This window comes from Lissotriton vulgaris, chromosome 6 (genome assembly GCF_964263255.1).
Source record: "Lissotriton vulgaris chromosome 6, aLisVul1.2, whole genome shotgun sequence".
In the NCBI taxonomy this organism is placed as follows: domain Eukaryota; kingdom Metazoa; phylum Chordata; class Amphibia; order Caudata; family Salamandridae; genus Lissotriton; species Lissotriton vulgaris.
This window is the reverse complement of record NC_141694.1, coordinates 803759411-803782015: the sequence shown is the minus strand read 5'-3', so window position 1 is coordinate 803782015 and position 22605 is coordinate 803759411. Positions and strand designations below refer to the sequence as shown.

The window sequence follows — 22605 nt, the reverse complement described above, 5'->3', positions numbered from 1 at the left end:
TACAACGCATCCCTTACAACGCAAGTCATTACCACGACTTGCGTTGGGGGTGCGGATTTCGAATAGTATAATTTACTATTCCAACACCAGTCCCCGTGGACCCTAGGGAAGGTGTTGGGATAGTAAATTTACTATTTGTAATCCTTTAGCGCCCTCCAGCGCAAGTCGTGGTAACGACTTGCGTTGTAAGGGATGCGTGCTAAAGGTACCGCGTTGTTAAAACTTCGTGGTAAACGATGTTTACCGTTCATTGTTACTTATATTTGATAAATGCAAATAAAGATCTTTTTTTTTAATGGGGCAATGGGTCAACCCATGTCACTCATTAGCTATCTTGCACTATGAGTTACAGCATTTTGTCTGATCACGTGTTTACATCTGCCTCAAAAGAAGTATATGTATGTGGTATTTGCATAGTACGAACCTAGTCAAAAGCAAAGAAGCATTGGGGCCTAGCTTGAAAGATTGCATGTATTGAAATAACAATCTACTGGCTTCAGCACAGCATTATAGCAGTCCACCCATTAAGGCCTTATTAGCTTTAACATATGCTTGTCGCAATAAATAAATCAGGTCTCCTGCCTCTGTCTCAATTTTTTCTAATAAGCAGGTCAGACATATGTCATCATACATAACCTTTTCCAGTGAACAAGTCAAGCCATAGGCTTTATCATTGATGTTGGAATTGGTCCTTTCTGCAGGGTCACCCCCAAACATGTTGCATTCCTCCTCCCCTTTTTGCTGAATTCATTTTTGTTGGCTTTAGATCTCAGTGCACTTTACCACTGCTGACCAGTGCTAAAGAATGATGTGCACTTTACCACTGCTGACCCGTGCTGAAGTACTTGCGCTCTCTCCCCTAAACATGGTTTGATTGGATTATCCACAATTGGCAAATTTAATGTACCTATAAGTCCCTAGTAAAGTGCACTACATATGCCCAGAGCCCATAAATTAAAAGCTACTAGTGGACCTGCAGCACTGATTATGTCACCCACTTAAGTAGCCCTTTAAACATGTCTCAGACCTGCCACTGCAGAGCCTGTGTGTGCAGTTTGCAGTGCCTTGTTGACTTGGCATTTAAAGCCCATTGCCAAGCCTCAAACTTTCCTTTTATTATATGTAAGTCACCCTTAAGGTAGGTCCTAGGAAGTCCATAGGGAAGGGTGCTGTGAACTTAAAAGGTAGGTCATGCATTTGAATTTTACCTGTCCTGGTAGTGAAAAACTCCCACATTCGTTTTTTACTACTGCGAGGCATACCCTTCCCATAGGTTAACATTGGGGATTCCTTATTACATCTAATACACTGTAATTTCCAGTTGCAAGAAGTAGAGCTGTCATATTTAGTACCTATGGAATTGTAATGGTAAATCCTCTTTACTGGTAAAGTCTAATTTATCATTACAATTTCCAAAATGCCACTTTTAGAAAGATGGAGATGTTCTGCTCCTAGCCCTGTGTGCATGCAGCCTGTCTCCAATACATGTCTGGGGTGGGTGACAGCTGGGCTTTGTGTATTCCGTCTAGACTGCCCCACACAATGGCAGCATAGGTGTGACTTAATGGGCCTAAAAGGGCCATTAGCGGGCTTGATGGTGAGGCAGAGCTGAGTGCTGCCTCACTTACACCTGAATATGCGGTGTCCTGTTCCCACAAAAAGGGTTGCTTAACCCTCTGTAGTGAATCTGAAGCTACGGCAGGAAGGGAGGATCTCTGTGCACTTCAAAGCCCCTCTTTGACGTCTCCTTCACTTCAAAGGCACAACTTTGTATAAGTACTGGGTCTCTGACCCTACCAACTCAGACACTACAGGACTTGTGAAGAAACTTCAACAGCATACTGGCTTGCCTCCTGTTCTAAGACTGAGAGATATCAAAGTCGTACCTCCTGCTCCTGTGCCTGGTCCATGCGAAGTGGATCCAAATGCTTGCTCAAGTGGAACCGATGAATCCTCTGTTGCATGAGGCAGAAACGACACATCACCGCTGTTTCAGGAGTAAAACCGGCGCATCGCACTTGGAACCAGCACATCACCATCGGAACTGATGCATCTGAACCAGCGCATCGCATCTGCTGCAGGAGAGACAATCGACGCATCCCATCGACTGCGTGGAGAAACCCGGCTAAAGCAGCTTCAGAACCAATGCATCTCAGAACTGGTGCTTTGTCTTTGGAACCAGCTCATCACCATTGTTACAGGGAGAAAAATGACGCATCACCTCGACTGCGGGATTGACAACGATGCATCCCTTGGCTGCATATCGCTGTTACAACCATGATAAAGGTACTTTTGTTCAACAGGCATTGCATGACTGTTGTATCTGGCGCGTGCTCCATCGTGGTGAGCCTGAACTCTTGACTTTGTCCCGGTCCGGCGTGACCAGATAACCCCCATAGGCGATTATCGCTTCTAAGTGCTATTTTTACTTTTACTCTTTAAAAATGTATATCTCAACTTCTGCTTATTGGATTTTTGTACTGTTGGTCTTGTTTTATTTATAATCTATTCTTCTAAATTGGTGTGAAATCTTTCTGTGGTGTTTTCACTGTATTACTGTTTGAAGTGCTGCACACATACTTGACACATTCCCTCTTAAGTTAAGCCTGCCTGCTCTGTGCCAAGCTACCAGAGTGTGAGCACAGGTTAATTTATGGTGTCTGACTTACCCTGACCAGGTATGTGGTTCCTGCTTGGATAGGATGCATACCTCTGCCAACCAGAAACCCAGTTTCTAACAATTGACTTCTAAGCATAGTGTACTGAGCATACTCCTTCCCCTATGTCAGCCACCAGGCACACTGCCTTAATATTTCAACTGTTAACACAATTACATGTGGCAAAACAATATGCAGCACCTCCTAAGAGGGCCTATACAGGATTATCACAGTGCAAACCTTTCACTCCCCATGTGTGTCGGAGGTGCAACCAGCACCAAACCTCTTCCCTAGAATGGAAATATCTGTGTGTCAATGTAACCAAATATCCATCTAGAGCCTTTAATAACCGACTATAATCCACCCTTAAACACTATTGGCTTTAACTTAGCCTTTTCACAGTAAAGCAGCCAGGCAGCAGCCTTTTTAAAACATTTCCTAAGAAATATATAGGATATTCGGCATCTGACATAACCAATCCCAGGCCGAAAGCCTTTATTGTTGCCTTTTCACCATAATATGATATTGAGCATATGTTTTCTAAAGAAGTAGTCATCAGGCATACAGTCATAATATTTCAAATATGTACAAAATTATACTTGGCTAAACAATATACAGGAAATCCAAACAGGGCCTAACAAGAATTATCACACTGCAAATCTTCAAAACGCAGGTTATGTCAGAGGAAAAAGCAACACCAAATTTCTAATATGGTAATCACTGAGATTCCAGGTAATAAAATACCTGTCTAGTAGCTTTAACATAGAGTAATAATATTTCACCAAACTGCCTAATGGCTTTATATATGCTTTCCACAATAAATAAGTGAGACTTACTGCCTTTGTCATTACTTTTCTTAATAAGTAGATCAGGTCTGTGGTATCTCAGACCGAAAGCCTTTAACAATGTGTTTTTACCAAAACCAACTTAGGCCTAAATAATTGAGCATAAGCTGTCCCGCAAGGCAATGATCAGGAATACAGTCATAATTTTACAAATATGTACAGTTACAAAAATAATGTTCATGATTATCACTGTATACATTTTAAGATTCAAAATGTATAGAGTGCAGAGAATGCCCGAGGACATCTTCAATCCTAAAGTTTGTCAGTGAAGGGTAACCAACCCCATAACCCCTTGCCCAACACAATAATCGGTGAGAAACCCTGCAATACAGGCTTTAATATAATGTAATGAAAATTCATCTATAAAGGCCTACTGCCTTTGGCATATGTTTTTTACAATAAAAACGTCAGGCAACTGCCTTTATTATAACACTTCCTAATAAAAAGTTCACCCTTGATCATTGGCATATCACCATAACCGTCCAGGTCTCTTGTCTTGCACATAAGCTTTCTCACAAGACAAAAGTGAAATGCAAACACTCTTTTTCACTTCAAGTACATGTCTTCTGGCCAATCAAAACGTGTTGGGAGGAAGATAAACATGTTGACAGAGATGAAGCCCTTTCCTCAGTACTGCTTCATAAAGCTCATTTTTTGTTGTTGATCACACTAGGTCTGGGGTTTCAAGCAAGATCTATCAATGTGGAGTTGTACAATAGTCAGGTTACCAGTAGCTAGAGTTTTTCACTTGCACTGGAAAGGATGTATGCTTTTACATTCCTACTTTTCAAAAGTATTTAGAGTAAAAGCTGTACCTACTGAAAGCCAAAATAAATAATGTGTGCCATTATCTCAGTGTGTAGTTTGGTTTGTGTGATTTTCTAAAAGTACTTCTATTCCTATGTGTAGTAATTGTTTTTCATGCAGTGCTAGTATTTTAAAATCTCTCACACTTCATCCAGGAGACATATCTTTACTTCACTTAATCAGAAGTGGAAAAGAAACATTTTCTTTGGAGACTTTGCTCATCTGTAACATGCAGATCTGCACATAGCAATCATTTTGACTATAATTTTCATAGCCTTTACATGCTGATATATTCTTTAAAGTTTGCTCTAATGGTAAAATAATAAGGGGGTGAGTGACACATTTCTACCCCCATTAACCTTTCAAAAAGTGATTTGGTAGCTTTTTGTAGCATTATAACCGGCTGCCAAAGTGTATACTTGATGATAAAGGCCTTCTATCTGAATATAGGCCAGCTGCTGTAGAGGTATATAACAAGGTAGAAGGCCTCAAATTACCTTTATTCAAAAGTAGAAGGGCTAAAATGTAATTCAAAATTCCACCCACTCAAAACAAAATATAGAGGAACAGAAAAACAAGCATTGGAATGCTGGAGCAAAAGGTCTGTACCGGCCATTAATTGCATCTGTCAATCCTTTGTCCTCAATGAAGCGTTCACCATTTGAATGACCTTATGCTTAACAAAGGCCACTTAGTTTGGTACATTTCACCTCACTGGCATTCGCCTCCTACTTGATCACCCACTCGCAAGACCTTTGCAACAATCTCAACTCTTCAGCAACCAAATCAATGCCATTTACAGCAACTTCTACCCATAACCTGAACTGACAGACCTAGCCAAAAGCCACCGATTGCATCTCGAGAACCAATGGTAACCTCTTGGCCTGTTATCCCCCTAGGAAAAAAAAGCTGCTACCATGGAGTCCATCTACTCAGGGCCTCTATTGGACCCCTACCTCCACCATGCCAATTTCAGAGGATTGAAACCCATCAGCTCCACGCTCATACTCATTTTGAATGCCTCCACCCCTTCTGCAACCTATCCAAATGATTGGAAACAAGCAACTGTCCTTCCTCTGCTGAAAAAACCCTCTGCGAACCCATCAAAGCACTCCAACTGCAGGCTGATCTACCTGCTATCATTTCAGGCCAAGGTCCTAGAAAAACCCTCATCAGGCGCCTCACTGAGTACTTCAATGACCACCAATCCCTAAACACCACTTAGTCTGGTTTCAGACCCAACCACAACACGGAAATTGCCCTCATCACTGCCATGGATAACATCCGCCTGACTCTGAACAATGGAGACATAACGACACTCATTCTCTTGGACCGCTCTGCAGTGTTTGACGCAGTTTCCCATCCCCTCCTCATCCATCACCTACATGACATCAAATTCCAAGGAGATGCACTCCAATGAATCTGCTCCTTTCTGACTGGAAGGACCCAGTCACTCAGCCTGGCACTGTATACCTCAGACACCCGCAACCTCTTCCGCGCAGTTCCACAAGGATCCTCCCTGAGCCTGACCATCTTTAATGCATACATGATCCCTCTAGCCAGAATCATCCACTCTCACAACATCAACATCCTCTCCTATGCTGACCACATACAACTCATTCTCTCCCTCATGGATAAGATGCCCAGTAAAACAATCAAGTTCAATGCCTACATGACTGAAATCACCCAGTGGATGAACACCAACGGTCTAAGGGTGAACTCTTTCAAGACTAAAATCTTGGGATTTGGGAAGAGCATTTCACTGTGGGACTTCACCTGGATGGCAACAGTGCTAAAACCCACGCCAAGAACCTGGGGATCCTCATCAACAGCAAACGCAACATGACCGCTCCAAGTCAAAGCTGTCACCGCATCATGCTTCCATACCCTGAAGATGTTGAGGAAAATGTTCAAATGGCTCCCAAGCAGCACCCGTAAAACCATCACACGCTCCCTTGTCACATGCAATCAGGACTACGGTAACACCCTCTGTGCCGGAATCAGCAAAAAAACTCAGCAGAATGCTGCAGACCATTCAGAACTTAGCAGCAAGAATCACTCTCAACCTCCCACATCACACTCACATAAAACCACACCACACCTGAAGGAACTCCACTAGTTCCCCATACACAAACAAGCACAATTCAAACTCCACACCCACAGTTTAAAGGCTCTACAGAACACCGGCCCAGAATAACTCAACTATTGCATCTGCTTTTGTAAACCTTTCAGACACCTCCGCTCATCTGGACTCCTACTTGCACACATGCAGGGTTTGGAGGCTTAGTGAACTAAAGTATCCATTGTAGGGACCTATGTTCGACCTCATAGTCCCAGGTTCAAATCCTGGTGCGTCCATACAGCCTTTCATCCTTCTGAGGTTGATAAAATGAGCATCATTGAGCTGGGTAAAATTAAACATCTGTTATTCAGCACCAACATACCCTTGGGTGCACGGGTGCTTTACAAATACACGTTATGTTATTCCACACATATGAAAAAACAGATCCAGCCCCTGAGCCTTCTCCTACATTGTTCCAAAAGTGTGTAACGACCTCCCACTACAGATTACAGGCTTCTACTTCTTGAATTCCGCAAGAAGGTGTAGACATGAACTTTCAAGTAGTCACACTGGGCTTTTCGCTTTCTTGCGCTCACACCTGCTCAGTGTCAGGATACCCTCCCATGGGATAGTAATCTTCAAAAATCTGCATTACAGAACATTAGCTTAACATAGCTTGAAATAAAGCTTTCGTAACAAGAATTATCAATGATGGCAATAGGTGAGAATTCCTGAAATATTAACATTTCCTCATAGAAAGACATTAAGAGAGAGACAGTGAGAGAGAGAAAGCACATACATATTCAGCTTTTGTTTGCTACACATGCTTGTTCTCATATGTACGGCACAACGATTGTCAAAATGCTTAAGAGAATCAAGTTCAGATGATTCCCTCTCACCTGCAAAACCATTCTTCGGAACACTCCTACATACCTGACCAATTTACTCATCATCTCAAGCTCCCAAAGAGCTCAAAGCAATTGACACTCCCTACAGTAATTCAATTCAACACTTCGCAGCCCAAAAACACTAAGGGGGTCATTACAAAGGCGGATGGACTTAAGTCCGTCCACCATCGTCATATGGATTGGGACCGGCCACCTATTTAGCGGCGGTCCTGCAAGTGCAATTACAATGTGACCGCCACTGTGGCGGGCGCATTGTGCTTGTTTACCATTGCGGCATTGCTGCTAGCTGCAGCATCCGCCGCAATGGTAAAAATGCAAGTTTTGCATTTCCCTGCACTACGTGGCAGGCACCATGCGGTGCCTGCCACATGGTGAAGGAAAATGTTGGGGGGCACCTATGGTGCAAAACTGGAGTGCCCCTCCTTAAGGGGGCCTGCTATGGGCCCCCAAAGTACATACCGGCCATCTCGTCCAGCCTGTAAATGGCAGTTGAACTGCCATACACAGGCTGGTGGGGATGCAGCATCTAATCTGGCGGACAGTGCCTGCTAGGCACCGCCACCATTTTGTGGATGCGGGGTGGGTTCGACAGCCAATCATAATGATTGCCTGTGTCGAAACCGTGGTGGACAGACTTCCTGTCCACCAGCAATCCACCCGCCATCCTTATCTGGTGGGCGGAGAATAGCCGCACAATGGCGATGAATCCAGCACAGACAGGCTGCGTGTGGCAGATTCACCGCTATCGTAATGACCCCCTAATTCTCTGGAGTCTTCTCAGCCCAAAAATCACTCATTCTCTAGAGCCACAATCACCGCTTGGTTCTCTCTACCCCTGGTATCAGAACTAACCTACTCATCTCACTTTTCGAAGGATCCTAAAAGCTCACATTTTCCGTCTTTTCCTAATAAATGTACCCTCACAATGTCTGCTAAGTAATTTTGCACCCAAAAATTATCCAGTGACTGTTTACTATTAATTCAAGTCATATGTAATGCTTGTTTTATTTGCTACGTGTGCATTATTTCCTGTTTCTCTTTCTGTTTTCAATGGAATTTAAAATGCCATAGTATTTTTTATGTCTCAGCACTCAATGTAAAATAGATCAATTAATAATGTGATTTAACCTCAGTAATAACTTCGATATAGCTAACAAAATGTGTTTTTGCATCTAGAAGTGATGCTACATACCCAAAAGTATCCACTGGGCAGTTATTTTCGAAAATGCTGGTTAGCATTAGTACTCTTTCCAGAAGAAGTCCCAAAAACAAGATAGCACTGTGAAGAGGCATAAACATTATGAAATCCCAGGGCCATGTGAACAGAAACTTGCCCTGAGGCTGATCACAGAAATATGCAACAACCTTCTTCCAACTGCTCCTGTCATCTGCAGGGATATTGCAGGGAACGAATTTCCATGTCATCGGTCATGTGATGGATTATCTGCAGGCTCTCATTGGCTTAGCTGGCCTCCTAGTTACCTCAGCCAAACATCCCAGTACATTCCAGACCTCACAGAATGCCATGGATCCTGAGCATCCTTAACACTATCAGTGCTCATGACACTATTCTGTAATCCATGCCAATGTTCATAGGCGCTTGAACCCTGGAAGGTGTCCATGGAGACTGGAGATGTGTCACTTTCATAAGTGACGTCCATTCAAGTTATTTTTCATAAGAAACCTGTCACCTGCAATCTTCTTGCCAGTGCAATTTACTGACGTGCCCATTTCTTTGGCTTTTTCGAGGGAGAATAGTACTAATACTTCCTGTAGTGTCCAATGTTTTTTATAGTTTAGGGGAATGTTTGAAGTGGAATTTCCTCCAGTCTTCGAGTTTAAGTCTTTTTTTTCTGGCTCTCTTCATCTCCCATTTCTTGATACTTGTCCATCTCGTCTACACCTCTCATCCATGAAGCTTTCATGCAGTCATTATAAAAAATTATGCAATGTAAGTCAAACAAATGATAGCTATAAAAGTTTCAAAAAGTCTCAATGTTCAACCCGGAAATTGCTTCTCACACACTGGCAGTGTACCGCTACAGCGCACCCGCTTGCAGAGACACGAACGACTCTCCGTGCTTCCAGATACACACAGCACGCTATCGACAGGTTCAACAATAACCGCAGCGTAACCGCTGAAGCAATATGGAATATAGTCTATTGGCTGTGACATACAGCATGCCCTGATTTGTTTGAAAGGACCATAGATACTGACGTCTTGACTCCACAGCTCTTTGCCTAACGTTGTCAACAGCCATGTATTTTCTGTCATAGTTTACAGTCAGTCTCAATGATCCGTTGCTGACTGCGGCAACATAACTTTGGTGATACTGTACTTGTTTTATATATTTTGGACTCTTGCACCTTATTTTACAACGACAATAGACAGGTTGGAATTATCACCGGCAGCTAGCTGACACGAAGATTGCATCACTTCTTGCAAGCTTTTATTTTTCTTCAGACATTGACCGTTCTTATATCTGAAACTTGGACACCAGCCGGATTGGAAGTATCACCGCAGAGCATTCGAATCAAGACTATCACCATTGGTCATAAGCCCTGAGGAAGTCGCGGGATAACTCCCAATAGCGACGAAACATGTGTCGGCTGGTTTTCGTGTGTTGCATTGATAATAAAACAAGAATGAATACACTGGAGATTGAACATTGAGATTTTTTGAAACTTTTAAAGCTATCATTTCTTTGACACCTTGTTCACGTGTGCCCGGGAATTACATTGCATTAACATTGTGTAGGGTTTGACCCTACATACATTTTGGGGTTTTAGGGAAATTTCCCCTTGCCTGGTAGCACCATACACTCAGAATCAGTCACTAAAAACCCTTCAGTCATAATTTAAAAAAATTATATTTTGACCAAACAGAAGGGAACTGCACTTCAATTCATTGACTGGGAGATGTAGACTAAAGTGCCTTCTTTGAAGCAATTGTTAGGGGATTTGACATACTTAGTAAAAAGATGTTCAATAAAAACTTTAATCCTGACCAATTCCTGTCTTTTGCAATTGTTTTTTGGAAACTTTAGAGGATTTTGACATACAGACTTTAAGCAGCAAAGATGTTCTCCCCCATAGAACAAGATACATATTCAGAGCTGAAGAGGCCTTTGGGGTCTTCTACTTAGAACTTTTCACTTAAACTCAAAGTGATTAAGTAGAACACAAAATGCCAGCAAAGACAACAAAATCGATTTGTCCATTGGAAGATTGAAGTTGAACTGTTGGTAGGCAAGATGAATAAGTAATGGATCCACAGCTCCCTCAGTATTTCAGATGCCAGAAAGCCATCAGCGACATGCTGCCTTCTTCATTACTCAGCTCAGCCCTACACACGCTAACTTAGTCAAGTGTAAGCCTGCACGAAGTTTGCAAAGTAGGGCTACGCGTAGCTACGCAAAGTGCACTTCGCACTATGCGAGCTATGCGTAGCTACGCGAACTGCGTAGTGCACTGTGCAAAATGCTGTTCGCACTGATTGCACATTGCCGGATGCTTGTCCGCACTGTGCAATCAGTGCAAACTGCATCTTGCACAGTGCAAGCAGTCGTTTTCTGCCACTCAAGTAGATTTCTACTTGAGCTGCAGTTTTCTCAACGCGGACTGGTAGTTTCTCATCGCGAGCGGTTGCGAGCATACGCGACCACTCGCAATGAGAAACCTGACCTCCCCATGTTGTGAATCTTGCCTGGAGGTTTATTTTCCACACTCGCGATTGGCAACTTGATGTTGCTGATTGCGAATGAGAAAAAAGTCTTGCCGAGATGTCATTTTGCTTGCTCACGGTCGCCAACTTGACGTTGAGGACCGTGAGCTAGCAGAATAATGACCGCTATGCTACGTGTGCTTGCACTGTGCTACGTGCAATTTGCATAGTGCGAAGTAGCGCAAACTTCGCAAGCTACGCGAACATAGAGTAGTGCTTTTCCATGGGTTAGTCAAGTGTTAACAGTCTGGGGCTGGACAGTCCCATCTGCAGCTTCAGAAACCAGCAGCCTATTAGGGCGTTTGTTTCTTATATTTCTGCTGCAGCTGACCACTGGCGGTGTTGGTACTTTTATTGAGATGCTCACATCATGTAGCCAGTGCTTGGCCACACCCTTTTATCAAAGAATGGTGGAAATATTGAAACATGCAATAGCTGTGCATTTACGTAGTTTTACAAGTCAGATGTGACAATCTACACCAGAAGAAAGCGTTCTTTCAGATGAACCTTGTGTGCAGGATTTGTTGTAATGAATTTAGTTACAAAATGGGTCCAAGCCAAAGTTTGAGGTTCACTCAACTTCAGCACCTTTTATCAGCCATTTCCTTAGACAGAATATAGATTGCAAGGCTTCTATCTTTGCAGGCAGTGGAAATGTTTGACATAGGTATACTGTGGGAAAAAGCAAGAGCATTGATTTAAATTTGAGCAGAAATTGTGTTAGAGAAGCATTGTCCACTGGAATACATTAGCTGTGCTAGGTCAAAACTGGTGCCATACAGTAACTGCTGACACAGAGGACAGAGAGAGTGTATTCCGGGCTCTTAGATCAATTGTAGGCACCTATTGAATCATCCACTTCTTAATAATAATGGTTAGAGATTAACAGTTAGGTCTGTCCTCAGTCAATGAGAGCAGGGCCTGCATTTCTTTCATTGAACACAGCTCATTGTAACTGCAACGGTGCCTGCGCTTTGATGTGTGCTGCTCATTAGCCTAACTGGGTTTATACATTTGGTATGCTGCAGTTGAAACGTTTCTTAATCACTTTTATTTTTCCACTTTTTTCTGTTTGGGAGGACATGCTATACTCAATCCTGGTTGGCTGATGGATAACCAATCAGGAGACTTGGGGGAGAAGTCTGTCAGAATGTCTCTCCCTCTTAATATCACAAGTAACACTAAAGGCAAATCCGTCTGCATCCATCCACATCCGGCCAGGGCTAGGGTCTAGCCCTCATGCCCAACATTATACTTACACCTCTAAAGAACTTAGCCTGTTACACTCCGCAGTTCAGACTCCTCCACCTTGTCACTCTTCTCCAACTAAACACACCCAGCACTATCATTGTCTGGCGGAACCACTCACACCTTCCTCCATTGCCTCCCCCACCCCCTGAGATTGCCTTCCTCCATTCAGATACGGACTGTCTACTTGAATACCAGGCAGGGATAACTTAAGGATTTTCGGGGCCCTGGGCCAAACAGAATTTGGGATCCCCTGCTTGGAACAACTCTAATTGTATTATCCATTTTCAGTTCATTCACGCCCTCAGCAACTATTGTTTAATCATTGGTAGCTCTCTCCCATGGCCTCCCCATTCTTCAGGGGGCCTTCATTCAGTGCAAAGCCTTTGAATATTTACGAGATATTGGAGACCTGGAGAGTGTTTTCTGAGTCATTTTGATAATTTTTCTGTTAAGCCACTGTCTGGGACTGTTTTGAAAGCTTAATGATAGGGCCCCTAGAAAGGTGGGGGCCCTGGGCCAGAGCCCACTTTGCCTATTCCTTAAAACGTCTCTGATACCAGGTCCATGACCAAAGACCAAATCAAAATCTTCCATTTATTGGACTTTGATAACCCTGAAATACTGTTTCTAACAGACACCTTGTTAACAGCTAAGTCATCCCCTGATATTCTTGGTACCCTCACAGAAAGCTACTCACCACTCCCACCCTAATAAAATGAATGGTGGTGTAGCGGTCATCATGTAGAAGAACTTAAAGTTCTCCAGTCTTGCACCATTAGACATCCCGCTGACAGACAGCCTCATAATCAAACTTTACTCCTCAACTTCCCCCCTAATCTGCATCCTTGTATATAGGCCCCCGGGTCATAGGCCTCATTCCACTCGGTCATTAGCAGAACAGATCTATCCTCTAGTTACAGAATATGCAAAGATCTCAATTATAGGTGACTTCAACTATTGAGCAAATGTGGACAACAGCGACCAAGTTTCCCTTGACTTCTTTGTATTGCTCTGTAGCATAAATCTTATCCAACATGTGTCCTTACCTACCCATAATAAGGGGCCCATTTTGGATCAGGTTTGGACCATGAACTTCTCAGTTTCTCCCATAGTTGTACTGCCATGCCCTTGGTCGAACCACTGTCTAACTAAATTTCTGCTCCCTGATGTGACCCTCTCCAAACCTCAATCTAGTGGTGGCAGTTTCTCTAGAAACTGGGCCCATGTCAATATTGATTCCTTTTGTAGCACCCTGGCTAATTCTATGCCTGACAGTATTGGTAGCTCTGACCGACCTGAGGAAGGTATCACAAAATGGTTGATAGAAGCCAGCATGCTCCTCTTTGGAAAGCCAGGCCATCTAGGCATAACAATGCATCAAAATGTCTCTTTGATGACCTAAAGTTAGCAAAACTTGAACTGCGTCATGCAGAACGCAATTGGGGGAAAGACTATTCTGCTGTTAAAAAAGCAACTTACCTGTCACTTCTTAAACAATGCAAAATGGCTCATCATCCAAGTCAAATAGGCCTTTTTTCTGACAAAATCTGAATCAACTAATAAGTCCAAGGAAATCTTTAAAACTGTGGCCGAATTGTCCAATCCTGAAAAAGTGACTCCCACTCTGTACTTATGTGAGGTCCTTAACCCTTTTTTCATCTACAGGGTTTCTAACATTAAAGCCAGCATCCTCTCCTGTCCTTCTCATTTAGCTACATCTATAATAGACTGTACCTCAGCCACAATGTCTGACCTGCCTGCCATCAGTAAGGCGCATCTTATGGACCTATTGATTAAAGGTAAATCAGGCTCCCCAGCTGATCCCTGCCCACCTGAGGTCCTAACAACTGTCTTCTATTGCTTCCTTGATCCAGCTCTATCCATCCTTAACAAGTCTCTGAGCTGTGACTGGGTTCCCAGATCTATTAAGGAAGTGGTTGTGGTTGATTTACTGAAAACAGTTGGGGATGATCCATCTATCTTGAAAACCTACTGCTCTATATCTTTGCTTCCCTACCTGGCAAAGGTACTTGAGGCTCATGTAGCCGAATGCCTCAGAGCTTTCATGGAGGGACCCGTTTTTCCTGATCACCACCAAGCGTGCTTCCGGCCAGTCCACTCCACTGAGACCTTGATTCAGTCAGTGGTAGACGACCTTCACGAAGCAGCTGACAGGGATACCAGCCAGGCATTGGGACTTCTTGATCTCTCAGTGGCTTTTGACACAATCGACCATGATATTCTGGTGGAGCCCGCAGGCTTCCGAGGCACTGTGCAGGACTGGACTACTTTGTTTCTAAAGGACTGGTCTCAAGCGGTTAACCTCTCTGCCTTCTGCTACCCCAAGACCAGGCTGACTTGTGGTGTTTCTCAGGTATCCTCCTTGTTACTTTACCTCTTCAATCTATACATTCATCCACTGGTCAATGCCTTGAACCAAATGATGGTCAAAGTCTACAATTACTCAGATGATCTGCAACGGATCTTCACTAAAGGCAACTCCCCGGAATGCAAAACGTCTTTTCAGAACACAATGCTGTTTATCCAGGACTTGATGAATGATAATCAACTCAAACTGAACTCCGACAAAACGGAAATTGTCATTACCAGAAATAAAAATGACCTGTAGAGGTCCACATTTTGTCCTGCCATTATGGACTCTCCTCCTTTGCACAAGAAATCAGTCAAGAGTCTCGGAGTACTGATAGATGCTAACCTGTCTATGAAATCTGAACTAGGAGCTGTAATCTCTAACTGTTTTCTACAACTCCAGAAAATCAGAAAGATCAGCAAACTTCTTTCATTTGTGGTTCTCCCTCCGGCTATTATTGCATTGCTCATCTCAAGGCCAGATTATTCTAACTCTCTCTACTTGGGCCTCCCTAAGGGTCTGAGCCGCAGACTCCAACTGGTCCAAAAGCAGGCAGCCAGATTGCTTTACCAACAACCTCAGAACTGTCACATCACCCTCCTCCTGAGGAAACTGCATTGGCCTCCATCTTTAAGGCCTGTTTTCTTAATGTTAAATCATTGCAGACTGTTAGTCCTGCTTTTATCTCTGCTCATATGCAAAAATAGACCCCCACTCACAACCTGAGGTGTATGCACTTGAATTTTCTTATCACTCCTACCTTTAAAAAAAGTCACTTGGCGTTTCCAGATTCTCTGTACTTGCCCCCTGCATCTGGAACTCCGTGTTTAGGAAACTCCTGACTTTTCAGGCTCGCTCATGAGTAAAAGTCAGTTGTGTGCTACGTTCCAGTTATCTTAGTGCCATGAAACCATTGCTGTGTACGTGCAGTTTAGGAATTTAAGTAACAAAACACTGTACTTTGTGTAGATCAGGGCTCACAAAGGACTCTGTATGTGTTGCCTTTCCATAAATGATTCAGCCTTTTTGATAATGGGGCAAAAAAATTATTTGGAAGCCACCATGGCCCATCCAAGTATGCAATGAAGCAGGCTGTCCACTTTGTGTTGGTGAACTACTTATCAAAACCTCTAATTAGGAACATCTGTGTTCTATTGCATTCTTTGGTTCATTCAACTTCTGTTGCATATGTGAACCATGAAGGATGGTAAGACTTGACCCACCGCAGGCTGGTATCTGTCAAGCATATCTGTCTGTCCCTGTTAGGCTTCTCATGTGGAAGGTGTAGGAACCTCAATGCTTTCCTGAAGGCGTGCACCCAGCTCCACTGCCGTCTTCATACACTTCCCACTAACCTGAACTTCCTAGGCTTGGCCTTCATCCTACTTATAAACCCTGGGAGCACAAGAGAAGAATAGCAGTGGAATGGAAACATCAACTCTTCTCCCCACAACAGAGAATAGAAGTAAATGGAGTACCTGAAACGTTTATACATCCGGCCTCCAGTGTCTCATCAGTCACCCATCTATGTCGCTTAAACACTTAGGGCCTGATTCAGAGTTTGGCTGACAGAGTTTACTCCATTGGGATTTCAAAGGAGAATGCCTCTGCCATCCAGAGGAAACTCCGACCACAAACATTTGGGTTGTCCACTGGTCCTGTGGAAAACTCTCTACATTGATAGGAAGAATGTCATAGAGGTTCCTGTCAACAAAGAAAACGTTTGAGAAACTGTATCTTCAGTCATGATGGTCCACCATCAAAATTTTCAAAAGTTGTTTGTTTTTCAAAACAACCCCCTCCCCCAAAGCAAGAGTTTTATTTTTGAAAAATGGCTAATTAATGGCCTCCACACCCTGGGAGCTTTCGACTAGGATGTGGGGGTCAGTATTAATTTTTTTCCTGTCCCTTACCACCAGGTATTTCCTGCCAGTGACGGACAGGAAAAAAAGACTTTCAAAATTCTTCCCCCCACGGCCCGAACTCCAACGGGTTGACAGAGCAATACTTACAATCCGCCCACTTCTAAATGGCGGCTACTTCATCACATTTGCAACAAAGTACCCTGGCCACCAAACCCTGAATCAGGCCTCTAGTCATGCAACTGCAGGTCCAGGAAGGCCCATACCAGTCTGTTAATTGCTGACTAGCTGAATCTCTTGACAGGAAGTTCCACTGCTTGGCCTCACTCTAAATTGTGCCGGGCATTCGAGAAAGGTCTAGCTGAGTTGAATCCCAAGCTGTTAGGAGTCTCTGAATGCTCTCTTTTTTCTGCAGTGGACCCAGAAGCAAATGTTCGAAGTTCTCTGTGCTATAAAATGAGCAAACACCAAAAACACCCCCCTTTAACTCCCTGCAAGGCAGCATGTCAAATGAGCATCCAAGTGCCAACAATGCTCTTTGTACCCAGCTGGATCGTAACCTTGTTGTGTGATGGTGAGGGGGTAGAGGGCACAGGGGACAGCTTTGTAGAATGGGTAGTGGTGCTTTATATAAATACAAAATAAATAGATATGGTACAATGTATTGTTATGGCTTAGAACTTGTGACACCTTGGTACACTAACAACTGACATTCCAAGAAAAGGGGCAGACAGAAGTATTTCCAAGCCTACTAAGGAATTATGAATCTTCCCCCACAGCAGAGCCTCCTATATAGAAGGTCTGAAGCAGTGGGTCAAATTAGGAAATAGACAATCTTCAGGACATGAAAGGCTGTGGTTAAAATGCCACAGTGAAGCATTACAGTGAGGGAGATGCAAATCAGAACTTTATGGAAGGGGTTACCATCTTCTCCATATTTTTAAATACAGAAAAAATATGTATCTTAGTGCACAGCAGGTTAACAATGTTCCTCTCCCTGGAACATGATCACCCTTATAAAGGAGGACTGTGCTATAGAAGAGGGAAGAGTGTGTGAAGCAGTATTAGGTAAGAGGATTTTCTCAGGGAGCTTGAAAGGGAAATTAACAATGTTTCTGGTCCAAAAACACGACAAGCACCAAGAAGCAACATTAGTATATTCATTTTTTTATTTCATGCACATGCAAAACTCGTTGTGAAGAAGTGGGCAAACACTTAAACCAATGCCAATATGCCAATTGTTTTTATAGATCTGTGTCAACCCTTGATCATACATTATATCTTTGTAAGTTGGCATAGATAGTCACCTGATTTGCTTGTGAGGGGTTGTAATAGGATTATATTAATGGTTTAACTGCATTATTTTATTCATTTTGTGGTATGCTGTGTATATTTAATAGTTTTAAATCAAGCTCATTCACCCAAATAAGGATCCTCTTGATGGTTCAGTGATGTTGCACCCCCTTAAATCGTCCTTCAGCCAATGAACGATAGCTGTACACCCTTCCCGTTGGTTCGACATGAGGGAGGGTTAGAAAGGCCCCTCTGGGGATTTGCAGCATAGTGTTTCCTTTTTTTCTGCAGCTCGGGCTGCCCAAGCAGCCTGTGTTTTAAAAATATATATATATATCATATTAATTTGTAATGACGATCAGCGTGCAGGGCATGCTGAAGTTATTACTCCTGAAAGTGAAAGTAAAACGAGCCAATGGGCTTGTTTTACTTTCACTGAAACAGTGCACTGGGCATATCTCATCCCCCTAACCACTGATTATCTCAGGAGATGTATTGTTGGAAAGGGGAGAATCTGCCCAGTGGATCCCTTCTGCAGGCAAGCGATCCCCAAGAAGGGATCCACCTAGTACCCACCAGGCATAGGGGGAGTGGCCCCTTAGGCAAGAGCTTGTGCTCCCCAAACACCCCTTCAACACTGTCAGTCTTTCTGCACCTCCTAGAGGGCAGATGGGGTAAATTACACTGGACCTGACCCCATCTGGGGGGCATAAAGCCCACTAGACATTGGGGATTTCTTTTCTCATAAGAATATAGAGGTGGGGGCTGCCCTCCAGGATGGCCATGCCCCCACCCCTAATGCATATGGAAACAGTCTTTCTGCCCTCCCCCAGGGGTGCAGGTAGGGTTGATTGCCCCCAATCTGCACCGCTGGGGGCAGAAAGCACACTAGACACCAAAGGTTTTTTTCTTCTTACATAAATAAAGGGGTGGGGGCTCACCAGGGCATTGGCATTCCCCCATCCTAAAGTCTTTCTGCCCCTCCCGGGGGCCGATGAGGGTAATTACCCCGATCTGCCCCGGGTGGGTACAGAAAACCCACTAGACACCGGGAATTTCATTTTTTATTAAAAATAATATAGTAGTGGGGACTGCCCAGCTTGGCCATGCCCTCACCCCAAGTAAATTGTGCATTTCTGCCCCTTGGGAGGCAGATGGGGTAATTTTTCCTGATCTACCCCCTGGAGGGAATGATTATTTTAAAAAATACAGGGATGGAGGCTACCCACCATGGGTATGGCTATGCCCCCACCACAACTAAATGGGGCAATAGTATTTCTGCCTTCCCTAGGGAAAGATGTGGGTAATTACCCCAGGGGGCAAAAAGCCAGGAATTGTTAAAATAAATATTTAAATATATAGGGGTGGGGGCTGCCCACCATGGGCATGGCTATGCCTGCAACTCAAGTAAATAGGGCAACATTATTTTTGCCCCCCAGCGGGCCAGATGGGGATAATTAACCCTGATCTGCCACCTGGGGGCAGAAAGCCCTCTAGACACCAGGGAATGTTTGGTTTTTTAAATATGGTTGGGGGCTGCCCACCATGAGCATAGCCATGTCCCCAACCCAAGTAAATGGGGCAACAATTTGAAAGTTTGGAAGAAGACTGTTCATATTCTGTGTGTGTAGAGGGAGAAGGCTTGCTTCTAAAATGTTTCCTTTTTATTGGCACTTTGAGTAGCTTTACCTTGTTTTGATTTTTAAAGATTATTCTGATGTCTTCCTTGTACACACTGTCGAACGCATGTGCTTCTTGCTTTCTGACTCGCAGTCAACACTTCACAATATTTTGGCTATGATATTTTGGCAGCGTACAATTTGGAACTCAATACTTATGTTGAGTGCCTGGAATTTTCCATCATTAGCCGAATGTGTCTTATTTATCTGCTCCATACCAGTATACTTCATGTTTGTTTAAATTCAATAGTTTAAGATTGGGCAAGGAACAAATACTTATTCCATTATATCTGCATTGTTTGCCAATATTCAGTTGCTATTATGTTCTGTGGTTTTATGTTTGTGTTATTTTTGGTTTGGTTATGATACAAGCATAGGCATATTTTATTTATTTTATTTTACTTTGTTTTATTTATTTTATTTTACTTTATTTTATTTATTTTATTTTACTTTATTTTATTTCTGTTTCTGGCTATTGTGCTGTGTTACTAGCCACCTTTCAACCAATAAGGATCAATCAAAGTGCTTTATGGATGTTTCAAGTGTTACCTTCATTTTCCATAGAAAAGAACAGCCAGTCAGAAAATGTGCATGTTGCTGTGCAGTGTGCTTCAAAAACTCTGATATTCAAAGTTCCCTTTCCTTTTCCCAGGTTCAACTAGTGGGACGTGTTTCCCAGTCGAGATGCCGTATCTCCCTACGCGCCGGAGTGTATTCCCGTCCTTACTTCGGTGAGCTCATTAATAATCAGTAGAATGTTCTGGAGGCGGGAGATATGACCTGCTAAATGAATACCCCTTCAGACGCGAGCTATCTTACTGAGGCTTGGTGCAGAGCCCCGCAGAAGGCCTGAGAGATTGTTGAAGTCTCGCGCAGCAGGATGTTACAGGCTTGTTTTTAGGAAACTATCATTCGTATTAATCATATTTCCACAGCATGCAGCTGGCAGAGACCCCGTACTGCTGAGTGTGGGCTTTCAAAGCATCAAAGGTGGCATCTGCTCAAACTTAGAATATAGGCACATTTCTAAACAGGAACAGTTTACCGCGTTGTGTCAGGTTTTCCTAGAAGTACTCTATCAGTCATCACACTGTAGATGCAATAATGTGTGTATTACTCACGCTTGATGATGCATGTTTATTGCACCCCAGCAGAAAAGTAAATTAAAATTATATGCAATTCAATGTTTTAAAAACTTCGCCTTGATGCTTTGTGTGTGTGTTTACGTGTGTGTGGGGGGAGAATTTTCAGCGTGCCAACGTGGTATAAATAAAAATCCAATATATAAAAAAATTGGATTCCTTGTCCAAGATGGAGGAAACACTGAACATATAGCATAGCCCTTGTCTTCGTGTAAACATGGTGGATGCCCATGCTTAAGGCCAGTTTAAACAAGAACAAGAGCAACCCTAATGTCCATGTGAACATGGGTTTCAAGAGACATTGAAATAAGTGTTCATGTGGAAATCATTTAAAGAAAAGATTCATAGTGTCACAGACTTTTTCTGTGTGGAATTAATCTACGTAACCAATTCAAATTAAGCTAACTTGATATGAACATTATTTCAAAAGGAGAGATAAGCCAGTATATTGTGTTGTACTTCGATTCAGCCGAATTTGGTTATATTTTTCTTTAGAGAAACAATTGTGAAATCTAAAACAGCTGTTAGATTTGAAAATGATAAAAGATGTTGCTAGAAAAGAAGAAAAATGGGAATAAATAAGCCCCAAGTGATAGAAAACCAAAATCGAACCAGAAGGAAACACACTAGTGAAGTAAATGGTGTGAATATTTACATTATATTGGTTATTTCAATCAAAAGAAAGCCACCTAGATTTAATACAATAGAACTTTTTCAATGTGCCACCTATAAAAAATTACAGTCTGTCTATATAGATGTATCTTTTATGATTCACAATTCAGACAGATGTTTTAGATTGCACAATTGTTTCTCTAAGGAAAAATAAAAACTAAATTCAGCTGAATCGAAGTATAACACAAGATATTGGCTTATCTCTCCTTTTGAAATAATGTTTATATTGATGTCATCAAGACAGGACAATTGTTGCCATGAAAAAAGCTTAATTTGAAATGCTTACATGGATTAAGTCCATGCTTAAGGCCAAGCACATCCCTAGGTAATGCTCCCGTAGCCCACTCCATTATCACGTTTCAGGCATTAGAAGCACCTTCCGAGTCATCATCAAAAGTCAACCCCATCATTTCAAAGGCAATGCAGCAATGCGTGTTAATTAGATGACTGAAGAAAGAGCGGCAACATTAACCTATAGATCCGTGTCCTATAGATCCATGACCTTTGGCTTCATTAATCCACAAATCTTTTTCTCAATATTCTTCACTGTTTTATAAGTTCCCAGGGAAGGAGGTTAACGTTACTTCTCTGCGTTGTGCTTTGATTAATTGATTGGTTTGATAGATTTTTTTCCGACTTTTTATTGGTTTGTCTATTCTAATTCTGCACCGCAAACAGTTGTCTTTAGTCTTAGTGGCAGGACACCTTTTAAGCTTTTGTTTGTCATAAAACCTATAACATAATATATTTATCCACCATATTTTCTGCCATATTGTGAATCTCCCTACCTTCCACAAATCCAAGAGAGACTACACCTTGGAACCTTTGAAAGGACTTGAAGTGGGTTGCACTAGCCAGCAAAACATGGGTTTAAGTTAATCATTGCTAGTAGTAAGAGATGTAGAAGTAGTTACATGGGCTTCTGAAGAGCACATTACAGCTGCAACTGATGTATCTGGTTTATGCTTTCTTGCCCAATTCTTTGTTTTCTAATTTTCTGGTAGATAGATGTTTCATTAGAAAATGTGAGCATCGTAGCGTGTTTTAATCATGTAATCCTCCTCAGAAGGGAAGAGAGGAATGTTTCTGAAGATGAAACAATTGAGATGCCATCAGGGCCGAACTGAGGAACAGAAAGCAGCTCTTACAAATATTCGCAAATCAGCCCCACTCCCTTCATCTCCAAACGCAGTCTCTCCTTTTCCATCCATCCATTCTCTTGCTCCTTCTCTCCTCACCCTCTCTGATCCCTTTCTCTCTATATTAGCCCTCCCTCTCTTTCTCTTAAAGTCTTCCAGTACCTGGTTCAATTAGCGGGGGTGTCTGCTGGCA

The 22605-nt window shown here is 42.7% G+C and overlaps 1 protein-coding gene across 4 annotated transcripts in view; it reads left to right on the top strand.

Moving 5' to 3' along the window:
* Positions 1-22605, top strand: part of HS3ST5 (heparan sulfate-glucosamine 3-sulfotransferase 5) — a 639160-nt gene that overhangs the window by 294722 nt on the left and 321833 nt on the right. For all 4 annotated transcript variants that reach the window (XM_086926836.1, XM_086926834.1, XM_086926835.1 and 1 more), the window contains exon 4: positions 20112-20190. The gene's annotated coding sequence lies outside the window, so the exon portion shown is untranslated. The remainder of the gene's footprint in view (positions 1-20111; positions 20191-22605) is intronic.